This window comes from Rhincodon typus, chromosome 27 (genome assembly GCF_021869965.1).
Source record: "Rhincodon typus isolate 14 chromosome 27, sRhiTyp1.1, whole genome shotgun sequence".
NCBI classification, from domain to species: Eukaryota; Metazoa; Chordata; class Chondrichthyes; order Orectolobiformes; family Rhincodontidae; genus Rhincodon; species Rhincodon typus.
Window position 1 is genome coordinate 11211168 of NC_063358.1, and position 16813 is coordinate 11227980.

The 16813-nt window shown below is 42.2% G+C and overlaps 1 long non-coding RNA gene across 1 annotated transcript; it reads left to right on the forward strand.

The window, feature by feature from the left end:
• Positions 1–10489: 10489 nt before the first annotated feature.
• Positions 10490–16585, forward strand: LOC125486305. The gene is made up of 3 exons (XR_007264994.1): positions 10490–10633; positions 15482–15666; positions 16361–16585. It is a non-coding gene; the product is annotated as an uncharacterized LOC125486305 (long non-coding RNA).
• The last annotated feature ends 228 nt before the right edge of the window (positions 16586–16813 follow it).

The following is a 16813-nucleotide window of genomic DNA, read 5'->3' on the forward strand; positions in this document are numbered from 1 at the left end:
ATTAAAATTAATAATGGGGAGTTTTATCTATGCTGAATTAAAAAGGACAGGGATTGTGTATGTTTCAAAATGAGCTCTCTCCACTGATATCGTGACATTCTGACCTGTACTGGATGTGAGGCTTTGTATAATGTGTGCGCAGCATGTGTTTGCTTATCAAGAACTTTGGAATTTTTTTTTGTAGCAATTTATGATGGGCTTTACATTTAAAGAATTTTTTCTTTTAAACTGTGTTCACTCTTGCTACTTTGACAACCACAACTGGTAATTGCAAACTGCAAGGCCCTGCAAACAAATAGGATGGATGAGCCATTAATCAGATTTTGGCAAATGTGAAAAACGAACAAAAGGGTAATGAGAACCATGATTCTGTCACTTCACAATCTTGTATTGATCTTCATGGCTGTATGTAGTATCGTCTATGCATTTGTTTCCTTTCATAGTCTCAGTTTTCGTTCTAGGAGCACTCCTGTTGTTGAGTATGGATAAATTTAACTCCGTAGAATTTAACACCAAGACTTGACTAACACTATTGAGGGAAAGCTGTACTGTTAGAACACAATCCTTCAGATAAGATGTTAAACTGATGTCCTGTCTGCCCTTTCAAGTGGATGCAAGTGTTTCCGAAGAAAGCTCATGGTAAAGATGGTAACATTTTAGCATCGATAGTAAATTGGCTGGCTGGCTGAAACCAGAAAGTACGACCATCAGAGGATCAGAATTAGGCCATTCGGCCCATTGAATCTACTCTACCATTCAATCATAGCTGATATGTTTTTCAATCCCATTCTCCTGCCCACCTCCTGTAACCATTGATCCCCTTATCAATGAAGAACCTATCTATCTCTGTCTTAAATACACTCAATGACTTGGCCTCCATAGCCTTCTGCAGCAATGACTTCCCAGGATTCACCACCTTCTGGCTGAAGAAATTCCTCCTCATTTCATTTCTATGGGGTCATCCATTCACTCTGAAGCTCTGCCCTCATGTCCTTGTCTCTCTTACTAGTGGAAACATCTCCAAATTTACAATATCCAGGCCTCTGTAAATTTCAATCAGATACCCACTCACCCTTCTAAACTCCATCAGATACAGACACAGAGTCCTCAACTCCTCCTCGTATGATAAGCTCTTCAGCCCTGGGATCATTCTGGTAAACCTCCTCTGGGCCATCTCCAACACCAGCACATCCTTCCTTGCCCAAAATTACTCACAATATTCTGACAAGAGCTTTATATAGCCTCAACAGCAGACACCTGCTCTTTTATTCTAGCCCTCTTGAAATGAATGCTAACATTGCATTTGCCTTCCTAACTGCCAACTGAACCTGCATGTTGAACTTAAGGGAATCCTGAACCAGAATTCCTAAGTCCCTTTGTGTTTCAGATTTCCAAAGCCTTTCCCGATTTAGAAAATAGTCTATGCCTCTCTTCTTCCCAATAAGTGCATGACCTCTCACATTCCCACATTGTATGCCATCTGCCATTTCTTTACCCATTCTCCTAACCTGTCCAAATCCTTCTGCAGCCTCCCTGGTTTCTCAACACTGTCTGTCCCTCCACCTATCTTTAAGTCATCTGCAAACTTAACAAAAATTCCCTTAGTTCCTTTGTCCAGATCATTAATGAATAATGGAAATAGTTGTGGTCCCAACACTGACCCTTGCAGAACTCCACTAGTCACCAGCTGCCATTCTAATAAAGACCCCCTTATTCCCACTTCCTGCCTTCTACCAGTCAGCCAATCCTTAACCCATGCCAGTGCCTGGCCTCTAACACCATCGGCTCTTATTTAGCAGCCTCCTGGGTGGCACCTTGTCAAAGGCCTTTTGGAATCCAAATAGATCACATATACTGGCTCTCCCTTGTCTAACTTGCTCATTACCTCCTCAATTTGTCAGGCGTGATCTCCTCTTAACAAAGCCGTAATGATTCTGCCCAATTTTACCATTCCAAGTACTCTGCAATCTCATCCTTAAGAATGGACATCAAAATCTCACCGACGACTGAGGTCAGGCTAACCAGCCCATAATTTCCTGTCTTCTGCTTCTCTCCCTTAAACAAGGGTGTTGTATTAACCATTTTCCAGGCCTCTGGGACTCTCCCTGACTCCAGTGATTCCTGAAAGATCATCACCAATGCCTCCACAATCTCCTCAGGTATCCCCTTCAGAACTCTGGGATGTAGTCCATCTGGTCCGGGTGGTTTATGCGCCTTCAGACCTTTCAGCTTCCCCAGCACCTTCTCCTTAGTAAAAACTGAAAGAACTGCGGATGCTGTAGATCAGGAACAAAAACAGAAGTTGCTGGAAAAGCTCAGCAGGTCTGGCAGCATCTGTGAAGGAAAAAAAACAGAGTTAACGTTTCGGGTCCGGTGACCCTTCCTCAGAACCCTTCCTGTCTTTACATGATGTTTAAGAAAGTTTCCAGAACTTGTTAAAGCGTGAGTTACTGTATCCCTGTCCTATGTTTTGATTTGTTTAAAATTCAAAGTTGGATCTGTATAGAAAAGGGATTTTAAAATGAGCAGCAGTGGGTCAACTTCTTGTTGTGGTTCTGCTCTGTGTCTCGTTTCCAAAACTAAATTGGACAGGGTATATAGAGAGAGCTACTTACTTGTGCCCTGATCCCCTATCTCCTTAGTGATGGCCACTACATTCACCTCCATCCCTCTTGAAGTTCTGGTGTGCTACTGGTGTCTTTCACCTTGATGACTGATGCAACGTCTCCTTGACTCCATTTTCTCCCCCTTGGTCCAGGAACTCCCTACCTATGTCCGTGACACCACCCACGCCCTCCACTTGCTCTAGAACTTCCAATTCCCCGGTCCCCAACACCTCATCTTTACCATGGACGTCCAGTCCCTCTACACCTGCATTCCCCACGCAGATGGACTAAAGGCCCTCCGCTTCTTCCTGTCCCGCAGGCCCGACCAGTCCCCCTCCACTGACACCCTCATCCACTTAGCCGAACTCGTCCTCACCCTTAACAACTTCTCTTTCAATTCCTCCCACTTCCTACAGACAAAGGGGGTGGCCATGGGTACCCGCATGGGCCCAAGCTACGCCTGCCTCTTTGTAGGTTACATGGAACAATCCCTCTTCCGTACCTACACTGGCCCTAAACCCCACTTCTTCCTCCGTTACATTGATGACTGTATCGGCGCCGCCTCGTGCTCCCACGAGGAGCTCGAACAGTTCATCCACTTCACCAACACCTTCCACCCCAACCTTAAGTTCACCTGGACCATCTCTAACACCTCTCTCACCTTCCTGGACCTCTCTGTCTCCATCTCGGGCAACCACCTAGAAACCGATATCCATTTCAAGCCCACCGACTCCCACAGCTCCCTAGAATACACCTCCTCCCACCCACCTTCCTGCAAAAATGCCATCCCCTATTCCCAATTCCTTCGCCTCCGCCGCATCTGCTCCCAGGATGAGGATTCCACTCCCGTACATCTCAGATGTCCTCGTTTTTCAAGGACCGCAACTTCCCCCCCTCAATGGTCGAGAATGCCCTCGACCGTGTCTCCCGCATTTCCCGCAACTCATCCCTCACACCCCGTCCCCGCAATAACAACCAAAAACAAATCCCCCTCGTCCTCACGTACCACCCCACCAACCTCCGGATCCAACGCATCATCCTCCGACACTTCCGCCATCTGCAATCCGACCCCACCACCAAAGACATTTTTCCCTCCCCACCCTTATCTACTTTCTGGAGGGACCACTCTCTCCGTGACTCCCTTGTCTGCTCCACACTCCCCTCCAGCCCCACCACCACACCCGGCACCTTTCCCTGCAACCGCAGGAAGTGCTAAACCTGCCCCCACACCTCCTCCCTCACCCCCATCCCAGGCCCCAAGAAGACTTTCCACATCAAGCAGATGTTCATCTGCACATCTGCTAATGTGGTATACTGCATCCGCTGTACTCGCTGTGGCCTCCTCAATATCGGGGAAACCAAGCGGAGGCTTGGGGACCGCTTTGCAGAATACCTACGCTCGTTTCGCAATAAACAACTGCACCTCCCAGTCACGAACCATTTCAACTTCCCTTCCATTTCTGATGAAGGGTCTAGGCCCGAAACGTCAGCCTTCCTGCTCCTATGATGCAGCTTGGCCTGCTGTGTTCATCCAGCTCTACACCTTGTTATCTATGACTGATGCAACGTTCCTATTTGGTTTCTCCACCATTTCTTTGCCCCCCATCACTACTTCTCCATCTTCATTTTCCAGCTGCCCAATGGAGTAGGGACACTGAAGGGGCATCAAGATAGTTCCAGAATGATGTGTGATTTGGAGAGGAACTTGCTGGCAACAGTATCTTGGTGTATCCACTGCCTTTGGGTTTAAAAGGTGGTGCCAAAGGATGTGTAGCAAAGTTGCTGCAGTGTATTTGATGTATTAGTCACCAACATTTCAACAGTCCTTCATTGGTTGTAAAGTACATTGGGTATCCTGAGGATACAAACAGAGTGAAGTAATTGCAGCCCTTGTTTATTTTCCTTCTGTTTTTCTCTTTCCTTTCTAATGTCCTGATGAATGGGGTCAGGTTTCACAGCTGCTGTGAACAATCAGTACCATTTCGTGTGGCCATCTTACATCTGTGGAGTTGCATGAAGTTACTTGATTACTCCAGCAGCATCATCCTGATGTCCACATCTCTCATTCTCCACCAGAGAGACCCGAAACAACATTTTAATTCAGCAAGCTCTCCTGATCTGAGTGAGCTGCCTGAAAGGTTGGTGGAAGCAGCTTCAGTAGCAGCATTCAAAAGAGAATTGATAAAGCCTAAAATTGGAAAATTTACAGGGTTATGAGAAAAGAGAAGCTGGGTCAATTGGATAGCTCCACCGAAGAGCCAGTACGTGCATAATGGGCTGAATGGCCTCCTTGTGTGCTGTAACATTCCATGAAATTCCTGCACAGAGATTAGGAGTCAGAATCACAATCAGTTCTCTGGTTTGCTCACCTGGGGTCAGGAGCATTTTTATCCTCATTCATCTCGGTAGTAAATCTGCCACATTCCTTGTGAACTCTAGACACTGATACTCGGAATACAGTCAATACCATCCTTCACCACTCACACCAAGTGGATGAATTTTAATACAATGTCATTTTAATAATTAGAAACCGTGCTGAAGTTCACAAAAATGGAAAACGTTCAGAGCTAGTAATAAATAGAAAATGAGAACAGAACCTATGCAGAGACAGGAAATCATTAGAAGCTGCTTTGGGGAATGGTGTGATGGACATTTTTATCTGTACTAAGTGGGAGAGTATTAATCCCTCACGACCACATTTCTGTGATAAAGCTGGGAGGGAAATAAATGAGCAGTTGTGAATGGCAGCTCATCTGGGAATCAGTGCTGGGGGAAGATCTACAACTGAGCTGTGCTTTAGACAGAAATCATGTGTTTCAATTTCTTTTTCCTATTAAACATGATTTGTCTGTGTGTTTTCCAGCAAAGTGCTTATCAGCATGGCTTTTAAGGTGAGACACAGGTTAAATTGTGCAGATGTCTGTCTGGTCATTTTCAGTAAAAGACAATGTTACTTCTGTACATGGCTTCAATTAATATCCTGGCACTTATCAAACCAGCCTAAAGTACATCCTGGTCCACAGTAGTTCTTCAGCTGAAACATACAGCTCCTACAATCGCTTATGCCTATCTGTCCAGATTACTTAAATATTATTATTACATAAATTTACATTCCCTCTCCTTAATTGCAGGGTAGTTATCTATGCTTCACTCCAGCACGTGGACTCTGAAGCTCTGAACTGAACTTGTTTGTGCACATTGCAAATTAATGTGAACGTTTATTGCTGTAGGACAGGATGATAAAACAGTAAAATTCCACATTATGCACAGTTATCGTACTATCTAAATAAAAAGACTCAATCTGAATGTTGCCCCCTTTCCCTTTCTGTTAATTAAAACAGGTTGTCAGTCACAGTAGACTGACTGATTGAGCTTTCCGACAGGCAAGAATACAGCAACCAAATCCCTCTCAGCCCCAAACTGAAATGTCCAAGGAATGCTGATGGTGTTTGACTTCCAAATGTGCAGTGCACAGGCCCAATATCATGTCTACACAAACTGGTGCTCACATACCAAACTCCTGGCTCTGGGCAAAAACTGCTTCATACAAGGGCTAAGAGTCATACAGTCTTGGTGATATATAGCATGGAAACAGATCCTTGGTCCAACTCATCCACCCCGACCAGATTATCCAAAATTAATCTAGTCCCATTTGCCAGCATTTGGCCCATATCCCTCTAAACCCTTCCTATTCGTATACTCATCCAGATCTCTTTTAAATGTTATAATTGTACTGGCCTCCATCGCTTCCTGTGACAGGAAGTAAACTCTGACAAGAAATCTCGAGTGAAGCTCAAAGGTGGATGAAATAACTCCAAGGAGGCTGGTACCCTGTCACCAAGTCGCCCTTTATTTACATGTGCACTGGACATGGGCTCTGACCAGCCAGCTCAAAGCCAGTCCCTAGAATGAGGAGGCCCTCTGAATCTCCTGTTTATAGCTGTCAGTCAGGTCTCCCTGACTGGACCAGGTAACAGCCCCAGTCAAGGATCTCATAGTCAATGGATCCACCTGGCCTTCATACTAATCACTACAGTGGACTAATGTCTAAAGATGTCACCTTTTCCAACAGCTCCTGTAACCAAGCCATTGCCCATTTGTATTCTTTTGTTGCAGATCAGGCAGATTGAGAGGGGCACACTGAAGTTTGGGCAGTTTAAGATCTCCATAGATTTTATCCAAGAATACGCCCCTGTAGAGGAACACACCCAAGCATAAACCATTATCTCAGGAACCCAAAGGCTGTTTCCACATTTTAAACACACTCTGAGAGCCGAAGGATTGTCTGATACCTCAATATCACTGGGTGCAGGAATTCCAGTTTATCTGGAAATGGTGTTTGCCTTTTGGTCCACTCCCTCCACCTCACCACAGACATAGTCCCTATCTATGTAGATAAAGAATCAGCTTGGGCTGTGATACTTCACCCTTAGGACAGACAGGGAATGTTGTCAGCCTCAAATATCAAGAATGATCAGTTTGTGAGATCTAAGAGGAGAATGTCTGTTGCAGGATGCTGCTTTAACACAAACCACTGAAGTGAGAAGGGATAAGTGGGGGAGAAAAAGTAATTTGAAGTATCTAAACTATCACACAATCTCTCGTAACTTAGATTCAGGCTCAGGCAGTTAAAGGTGCAGCTGTCAATGGGTGCTGATTTTGGATTAAATCATGAATGCTCTTCAGCTGGAAGCTCAGGGTCACCAAATTCAAACCGCAAATATTCACTTCACATTACAGTCCTCAACGTTGGAAAGTTTTAAAAGTCCCATTGCTACAATCTTTGTTGGATTCAAACCTAGTTTTCTAGGGCTGAGAAACAGAGTCTGAATGACTTTGCAACCAAGTAAGGTTTGCAACATTTCATTGGATTCAACCAGATCCTGTGCAATGCCTGAATTCTTTCTGTTGGACATCCTGAGATATCACCCTGTTTGTCCAACCAGTGGATATGAAGTATTCTATAACATTAATTTAATGAGGAGCAGTGGAAATATCCCTGCAGTCCTGGCCAGTATTTATCTCACAGGTTAGCAATCATCTAAGCATTGCTATACTACATTTTGTGACATCTCCCTGTGTGCAAATTGGCTGCCCTGTTTTCTACACCACAGCAGTGTCATTTAATTGGATCTAAGGGGCTTTGGGGCATTCTGAGGTCATGAAAGGTGTGATTTGAATACAACATCTTTCAGTCTAGCTGACTAATATAAAGTCCTGTCATAATTCCAGTTGAAGATAACTGGCAGCTTTCTCACTTATTCTGCAGAAGAGAGGAGTGTCACTTGAACAGGAAAATGTTATCTTATTTAATTCTACTGAGGAAAAATCAAGGGTGCAGAGATCAAATATTTCTCTAGAGAAATGCTTCTTGTAGATCTGGCCAAGTATCTATCTCCTAATGATGTGTGCCAACTTTTAAAGTGTGTAATGAAAACACTGTATTGTCACGTTACAGGTGAAGTAGGCCAACTTTGCCTTCGAAAACATTTTGCAAAATACACTTCCTCGCCCAATTTTAATGAGGATATTGCAACTCAGATGTACAATGATATTTAAGAAAAGCACTGAGCTTTTAACCAGTTGTCTGCTGATTGGTCTCTCTGGATTTCTCGAGTGATTCACCCAGATTTCCCACCAAGGCCCATGTAGTTCAGGGCCTTATAAGTTTCCACCCGCAGGTAGAGAGACTATGAGGAGGAGCTGGATTGTTTACTCCTTAGCTGTTCTCGCACCAAGTCTGGAAGACATTGCAGGGTGAGGCTTAAGGCATTCCTCAGTATTAACTCTTACAGACATCCAGACCCTTTTGAACCACTAACCTTGCAGGCAATCACTGTTATAAGTTCATAGTGGCCCTGAATGGCCACAGTGCACATCTGCCAAGGTATGCCCAGTCTCTGCCCAGTTGGCTGGAGACTGGAAGATGTGGGTCAACGAGATTATTAGTGTTTAGACCATAAGACATGGGAGCAGACATCAGGCCATTCAGCCCATCGAGTCTGCTCTGCCATTCAATCATGTCTGATAAGTTTCTCAACCCCATTCTCCCACTTTCTCCCTGTTACCCTTGATCCCCTTGACAATCAAGAACCTATCTATCTCTGTCTTAAATATACTCAATGACCTGGCCTCCACAGCCTTCTGTGGCAGTGAATTCCATAGATTCACCACTCTCTGGCTGAAGACGTTTCTCCTTATCTCCGTTCTAAAAGGTCTTCCCTTTACTCTAAGGCTGTGCCCTTAGGTTCTGGACTCTCCTACCAATGGAAACTTCTTCCCAACATCCACTCTGTCCAGGCCACTCAGTATTGTGTAGGTTTCAATTAGATCCCCCTCATCCTTCTAAACTCCATCGAGTATAGAACCAGAGTCCTCAAATGTTCCTTGCCATCGTCCTCCATGGAATTGAAGAAAAAAGAACCCTGGCTCATGAAAAGTATAGTTTGTACCTGGACTTAATTGCTACTGGAATGGATGGGAACCCATCCGTAGAAGCAGCATATAATCAATAAGTTATACTCTGAAACAAGACACAAACTTACCAGGCGTACTCAACTATTTTTTTTCCCACAGGATGTTAATGCTGCAGCATTTGGCCCAGGTCCCTCTAAACCCTTCCTATTCATATACCCATCCAGATGCCTCTTAAATGTTGTAAACGTACCATCCTCCACCACTTCCTCTGGCAGCTCATTCCATACATGCACCACCCTCTGTGTGAAAAAGTTCCCCCTTAGGCCCCTTTTAAACCTTTCCCCTCTCACCTTAAACCTATGCCCTCTAATTTTGGACTCCCTTACCCTGGGGAAAAGTCCTTGGCTCTTCACCTTATCCACGTCCCTCATGATTTTCTCAACTTCTATAAGATCACCCCTCAGCCTCCAAAGCTCCAGGGGTAAATAGCCCCAGCCTTTTCATCCTCTCCCAGCTCAAATCTTCTAACTCTGGCAGTAAGTTTTGAGGGTTGATAGGGGTAAATCAAGTCTAAAAATTGAAAGTATTTGTGGAATAGGTGGTCAGGATACAAATTTAAATCTGGAAAGCACAAGTGGAAATGAGCAGAATTGTAGACAATTATTACATTGTAATAACATAATTTAACAGGAAAAGAAAATAAAAACAGAATGACAACAAGCAATAGAACATGAGGGAACAAAGACACTTCTAACAGTAAAATGTTAATGGAAGACACTGCGGCCATGGTTCTGCTCACTGGTTCTACCCAGCCTTCTCTCTGATGAGACCTTCAGGAGGTAGACCCATTTTTACAATGGATGTTCATGGGCTCTTGAAAGTTTCTAGAAGGAAGAAATTCTAGGCAGCACAGAGAGTTGTCAGGGCAGCGATGTGAGCAAAGGACAGACAAGGGTGACCAGTCCAAAGTAGCAATGATCGGATCACACACAGTCTGTCAACCCTGGTGCAAAACAATGTTAAATTCAAAGGCTCAAATTATGTTGTCATGCCCAGGAACAAAGATAGATTTCAACTCCTCAAATCATCACAATGAACCTAAAAATATAATCAGGAAAATATAACTTCTGTGTAAGTGAATACTCTTTCAAAACTGCTGTTTGTGGTACAAAAACAAAAATTGAACAGGTTTGGCAGCATCTGCAGGGAGAGAAACAATAATATTTTGAGTCCAGTCATATCGCTTCAAGAGACGGAAGTTCTGAAGATGTTCTGTTTTTGTTGTTCTTCATGAAATGAGTCACCCATATTAGCACTGATTGTAGTCTTATTAAACCACATCACTACTTTTAATCATTAGTGAATAAGTACCCATAAATACCCCTACCCTAAATAGGTTACACTCTTATTTTCCATGTAAACTGTTTCAGATCGTTCATCTGCATGCAGCCAGAGGAAGAATTAGATTCTGAGTTCACATAACTGCATCTTCTGTTGAATTGACAACACCTTACTTCAGACAAAGGTCATTCTGGGCAAGGATTGGAGAATGTGTTGATGGAAAGCATGCTGGATATGCCTCTTCCTGGTATATGAAGGAACATTTCAGGGTAAGTGTGCTGCAGTACGGAGCTCACCTGCTAAAACATAGGTAAAGTTTATTAGCAGTGCTGTATGGGTTATAGAGGAATTGTTACATTCCAAATCTTTTCCAATTCCAGAGTAGTCAGAGTATTGCTAATCTTTGCCAATTGAGTTGATACATTTACTTTATAGGTAATAGCAAAGTAGTGTACGAATGTAATGCATACAAAGTGAAAGGCTGTCTTCTGTTCTTCAGTAACAGTGTTTATTTCAGTAAAAGGCATTCAAAGAATTGTCAGCATTCCTGGTTTTGCTAACAATTAATTGATTTTATAATATTGTTTTAATGCTTATCATTCAGAGAGATAGAAGGGATTGAGAAGGATTATTTTGCTGCTTTGCTCCATCTGTGTTATTACCCCACTGTATGACACCACTTAAATTGTAAAGCAACATGTGGTAAATAGATTAACAAAATTATGAATGTTGTTCTTTCAGCCTTCCAGGAAAGGCTATATGATTACCTGTCCCGTGAATAAGAAGTCTTTGTTACATTCAGTGTAGGTAACAAGTGGAGGCTGTTTACATCAATTGTTGAAATAAAGTAGGATCTCTTTTTTTCCCTTAGCATGTGAACAATCTTTGTTAGACACATTGTACAAGTATAATCAGACAAAAATGGACGCTCTGAAAAAGGAGAATTAGAGCAACGGAGGAAGAAGCAAATAGGTGCCTTTTAAGAAAGGGAGATGAAAAGTTGTGGTAGGGTGTTCCAGAAGGTAGAGGTTAAACAGCGGAAGGCACAGCCATCAACTGTGGAAGGAAAGGGGGAGGTGACTTACAAGCGATCAGTATGGAAGGGTTGCAAAGTTATTGGAGGATTCTCAAGCCAAAGGGTAACCATCATGTAATCAAATTGCAAACATTAAATATGTGCTCTATCAAGCCAGGTTTCATTCTGGGATTTGAATTGTCCAGTATTCCAAATGAGCTGGGAACCTACTTCCCTACTTGGCAGTTTTGTAGGAGCACCTTCACCACTTGTGCTACAGGTTCAAGAAGGTGGCCCAGCACAACCTTCTCATGAGCACTATATATCAGAGTGTAATAAAGAAAATAAGAAATAGAAATAAGAATAGGTAATCAGACTTCGAGCCTTTGCAGGCATTCAATATAACCGTGTTTTTGATCTTCTACCTCAGTTTCAGGTTCCGAAACCAGCTTCACAGCTCTTAGTTCTCTTATTATCAAAAAATCTATCAATCTTTTCTTGAATATTAAGGATTAAACATTGGCCTTCCGAGCCTGTTTTGCATCAATGAATAATAAAAAGGATAAAATGCAATTTAGAAGCATATAAATGCCTGTTTGGTTCCTCCACTTTTGGTGCCTTCTGCTTAAGAGGCTAAATGGCCATAACCGTGAAAATTACACTCCATGTCGCCATTATGGTTAAGTCAATTAAAAGTCAGGATCGAGTCTTCAAAGTAATTATGCATCATTGTGGTCAATGCCACTTCAAAATACTCAGTGAATTCAAACAGTTCATAAGCATCCTATTTGACAAAAATGGAAATAAATGCATCATTTGTCAAATAAATTTGATGCACAACATGTTTACATCAGGATAAGTCATATTTAATTTAATTTGACTTGAAATAATGCTGATTTATCTCATACATATGAATGCAATAATAGGCGATCACAATAGCAAGACTGCTGACTAAATGGGCAAACATCCCATTAATCTTCATCACAGTTTCTAAATGCAAAGCTCCTCCGTTCTATAATCATAGGATCTTATTTGTTTTAATTCCCAAAAGAGAGGATTATTTCTCTTGCAAGTAATAAACTCAAACAATTCACTATTTAGAGACACAGGGTAAAACTCTCAAACTGGGATCATTTTTTAAATATATAATTTGTTTCCCAAATTATACTGAAACATTTCTCTCTAACATTTTCCATTGCAATAAATTTTGCTCTTGCAGTTTTATTGCTTAATCACTGAAGTTGAATAAGAATGAGGTTGAAAAAAAAATCACTGAAGATTAATGTCTTACCTTTTAAGCAGACCATAAAAAAAAATTCATGGTCCAGAAATAAATTACCCAAGAAATAAGGAAGCAAATTTTTTTTTCAGAAACTGGACAACATTAAAATTATTGTACAATTATTCTTTCTAATAGGTTGTTAACTGGGCCCAGGTGGAATTGTTAGTATTACACATTTTTTTTATCTTTAACACAAGTAACTCAGATCTTCATTCAAAAGATGGCAAGAATAAATTTGCACCTAACTTAGCACCTTAGCTAATCATCACTCATTAATGAGGGGTGGTTAGTTTGAACGGCTGGTAAATAATGCACAGCGACACCAACAGCACAGGTTCCATTCCTACACCAGCTGAGGTCACTGTGAAAGCATTTCCTTCTCAACCTCTCCCCTTTCCTGAGATCTGCTGACCCTGAGATTTAAGCTCGCCACCGGTTGTCTCTCTGCAGTACCTAAAAGGATAGAGTGGTGTATAAATTGGAATGGTGGCATTGCATTAATACTGATTGGATGAGAAGTATTTCAAAGTCCCAGGTTAATGCACGTGGTAGTTGGCAGAGTTTAAAATCTGGAATCTAAAGCTTGCCTCATGGTGGCTGTGAAACTATTGCTGATTGTCATAAACCCATTTGCTTCACAAATACTTTTCAGGAAAGGGAAATCAGTGATTCTGTCTACATGTGACTTCAGATCCATAGAAATATGATTGACTCTTGACTATCCTCTGAATGGCCTGGAAAACCACTCAATTCAATGACTTGGTACCAAATTCAGGCCATTCCAGCAATACCCACATCCCAATAAAATAAAAGAAAACTTCATTTATTGTTGTGGTCTTCCATTGATTAAGTAATAAAACTAGCTTTATTCCCAATACTGGGGGATCCCCTGGGAGCAAAGGGGATCAATAACCAATTATTGATGACTGATAATGATGAGCCAGTTAATCCGGTGTTATGGCTAGTGGTTAAGGGAGGATGTTGGTCAGAATCTTAAATGAACTTAAAGATATAGAAAGAATCAATAAAAGACAGCACATCTGGCAATGCAACGTTCCCTCAGTTCTTCCCCTGAAACACCAGCCAAGATTGTGCACTAACATTCTTGAATCGGGGCCTGAATTTACCATATTCTGACAGAGGAAAAACTGGTGCTAACTGAGCTAAGTGGACATTTTGAACTTTCTTAACATTGTGAATGCATGCTGTTTGCTCAAAATACCTCTTACTCCACCTGCCTTGTGTATCTGCCTCAAAAACACGCTAGCCCATCGGATCCTGCGTGCAGACTGAGAATACCAGGTCACAATGTCACTTGGCTTGGCCAAACTCCAGAGCTTGCACATCTCATATCCCAATGCAGTATTAGGTACCGGACTCCCCACACTGTGATCCCTTCCACCAATCTCCACAGACAGTCCAACACCAACCCTTAATTCCCAGTCCCTCTCAAGCACACATATGGTAGTGTCCGCCTTCAATATGATGCTGCCCATTGTTTTATAGCCAATAGATAGGTAATGATTAATAATTCGTGAATATATTAGGGATACAATACATGTGAGAATTACAAGGACTTTTTGTCTTTCAAATGAGATTCTAAATTTGTGCCGAATCTGTCCTTTTTGATGGATGCAATATTTCACGGAAGAGCAGGGGAGTTAATCCCATTAACTTGGCCAATATTTATCCCTCAACTAATATCATTAAAACGTTTTATCATCTCCACAACAGAGTTCTGACTGTATGAGTTTGCTGCATGTAAATTGGCTGCAGTATATCCTACATTACACCAATGACTGGGTTTCGAGAATACTTCATTGGCCTTAAAGTACCTTAGGGTGTCTTGAGGCAATGAAAGTTACTAGAGAAATGCAAATCTCTCTTCCCTGCTGACAAAAAAAAAGGGAGCATCTAAAGAGGAGGTGAGGTCTACATAAAGAGTCAAAGTTAAGCCAATGAAAGAAAGCAATAGACATTCAAACCTCACAATATAAAAAGTAACAACAGCATAGAAGCTGAGAAAGAAAATAAAAAGCCAGATGGATGTTGAAAACAGACTGCAAGATAAAAGGAATTAATGTAAAGGATGAGAAAACTTTTTGCTTGTGAGAAATGTCACAAGTGATCAAGAATGTTATAATATATTTTGTTGTCACATGGTATAATGCCCTTCTCATGCAATAGCAGATCCTCTGATTTAATATGAACAGTGCAAGGGAAGATCTGGATTTATGTGCAAATTTATTATTCATGCTGCTTTCACCATTTACATGAATAGATTAATTTATGAAGATAGCTTGTGATATGTGAGGGTCACACATTTCTTCATTTGTCTGTCCATTTCACTGCAGTAAGGAAAGCAGCATTTTAAAAAAATCAGTTGGTTGCTACACCATTATAGCTCACACACATTTCTCTACCAGCCCTGTCGTATGACCATGCATATCCCTGCCTGATGGAACTGAGCTGGGACTCTGCTGTCAGGTTAAACAAGGAAGATTTCATCACGTAAGTTCTAACTTGGGGACACTGAGCCCTCAGGATGGAAGCTAAACGAAGCCCAGAGTAAAACTCAGCTGGAGAGGAGGGGATCTTGTCACACAATCCTACCTCTGGGCCAGGAGTCCCAATTTAAGTCCCACCTGTTCCAGAGGTTTGTCAGAACATCTCTGAACAGGTTGTTTCGAAAGTATAATAAAACCCAGCTTGGTACTAGCATTCTCACTAATAATGGTGATAAATCATCACATGATGCTTTAAAACTTTTAGGATTAAGGTGAAACCATTTTCAAGAAAACAATAACATTTCTTTTCTAGAATCAAAAACAAAACTCCGGAAGATGCATTCAGGATTGTTCAGGAGACCCAGTCTGGATTAATAATCTGACATGTCCTCTACCTGAGAGATAGGAAGAACTGCCGATGCTGGAGTCAGAGATAACACATTGTGGAGCTGGAGGAACACAGCAGGCCACAGAGAAGCAGGAAAATTGACATTTCAGGTTGGGATCCTTCTTCAGAAATGGCGACGGGGGAAGGGAGCTCTGAAATAAACAGAGAAAGGAGGGGTGGGGCTGGGGAAGGTAGGTGGGATGGTGATAGGTGAGTGCAGGTAGGGAGTCGTGGGGATTGGTCACTGAGTGGGAGCTTCTCTCTCATCCCTGCTTCCTTGACCTGAAACAACCTGTCCATCTTCTCTCCCACTTATCCACTCCTCCCACCTCACTCGGTCTTGTCCAAACCAGTTCCTGGAATAGAGGATGCACCTTCTCTCCATTCTCTCCTTTAGAGGATTCCTGGAGAGCCTGCCTCCTTAATAATCAGAGGTTTGTAAAATCATGAAGGGTATAGATAAGGTGAATGGCAGGTGTCTTTTCCCTAGGGAGAGGAATTTCAAGACTAGGTGCATATATTTGAAGAGAAAGGAGAAATATTTAAAAGGGATGTGAGTGGCAACATTTTTTTGTTCAGGGAGTGGTTCATGTGTGGAATGAACTTCCAGAGGAAGTGATGAATGCAGGTACAGTTACAAAGTTTAAAAGACACTTAGATAAGTACATGAATCGGAAAGGTTCGGAGAGATATGGGCCAGGAGCAGGCAGGTGGGACTAGTTTAGTTTGTGATTATGGTTGGCATGGACCGGGTGGACCGAAGGGTCTGTTTCCGTGCTGTGTGACTCCATGACTTTATTACAGATTCCAGCTGAGAGGAACACCAAGCTGTCAAAGTCACAGCCCTGGGATGAAATGCTGAAAAAATTTGAGAGAAATTTAACGGGAAGGTGCGGAGAGAAAGCAGCAATACGTTTCTGTTGAAATGTTCCAATGGTCAAGCAGGATGAATGGAGTAGTAAAGCAGTAAATCATTGTACTTCCATTTTGCAGTTGTCCTTGAAAAGTCCCTAAACAGCCATCCGAATGCCTGCAGGTACTCTGTTCTGTAAAGCTTCAGCTAACGAATAAATGAATGCTGGCAGTCCCCAGCTAGTATCAAGTACTGTATAGCAGCATGTTCTCGCTCTGTTTTTCCCACTAAAATATCGCTTACAGCACTTGGCCTGGCTGCCTTTTTATGTTATATGCCATCTGTCCCAAGCCAGCTACCAGTCTGTGTTATCATTTACACTAAATGAACCAGTAAATTAGATC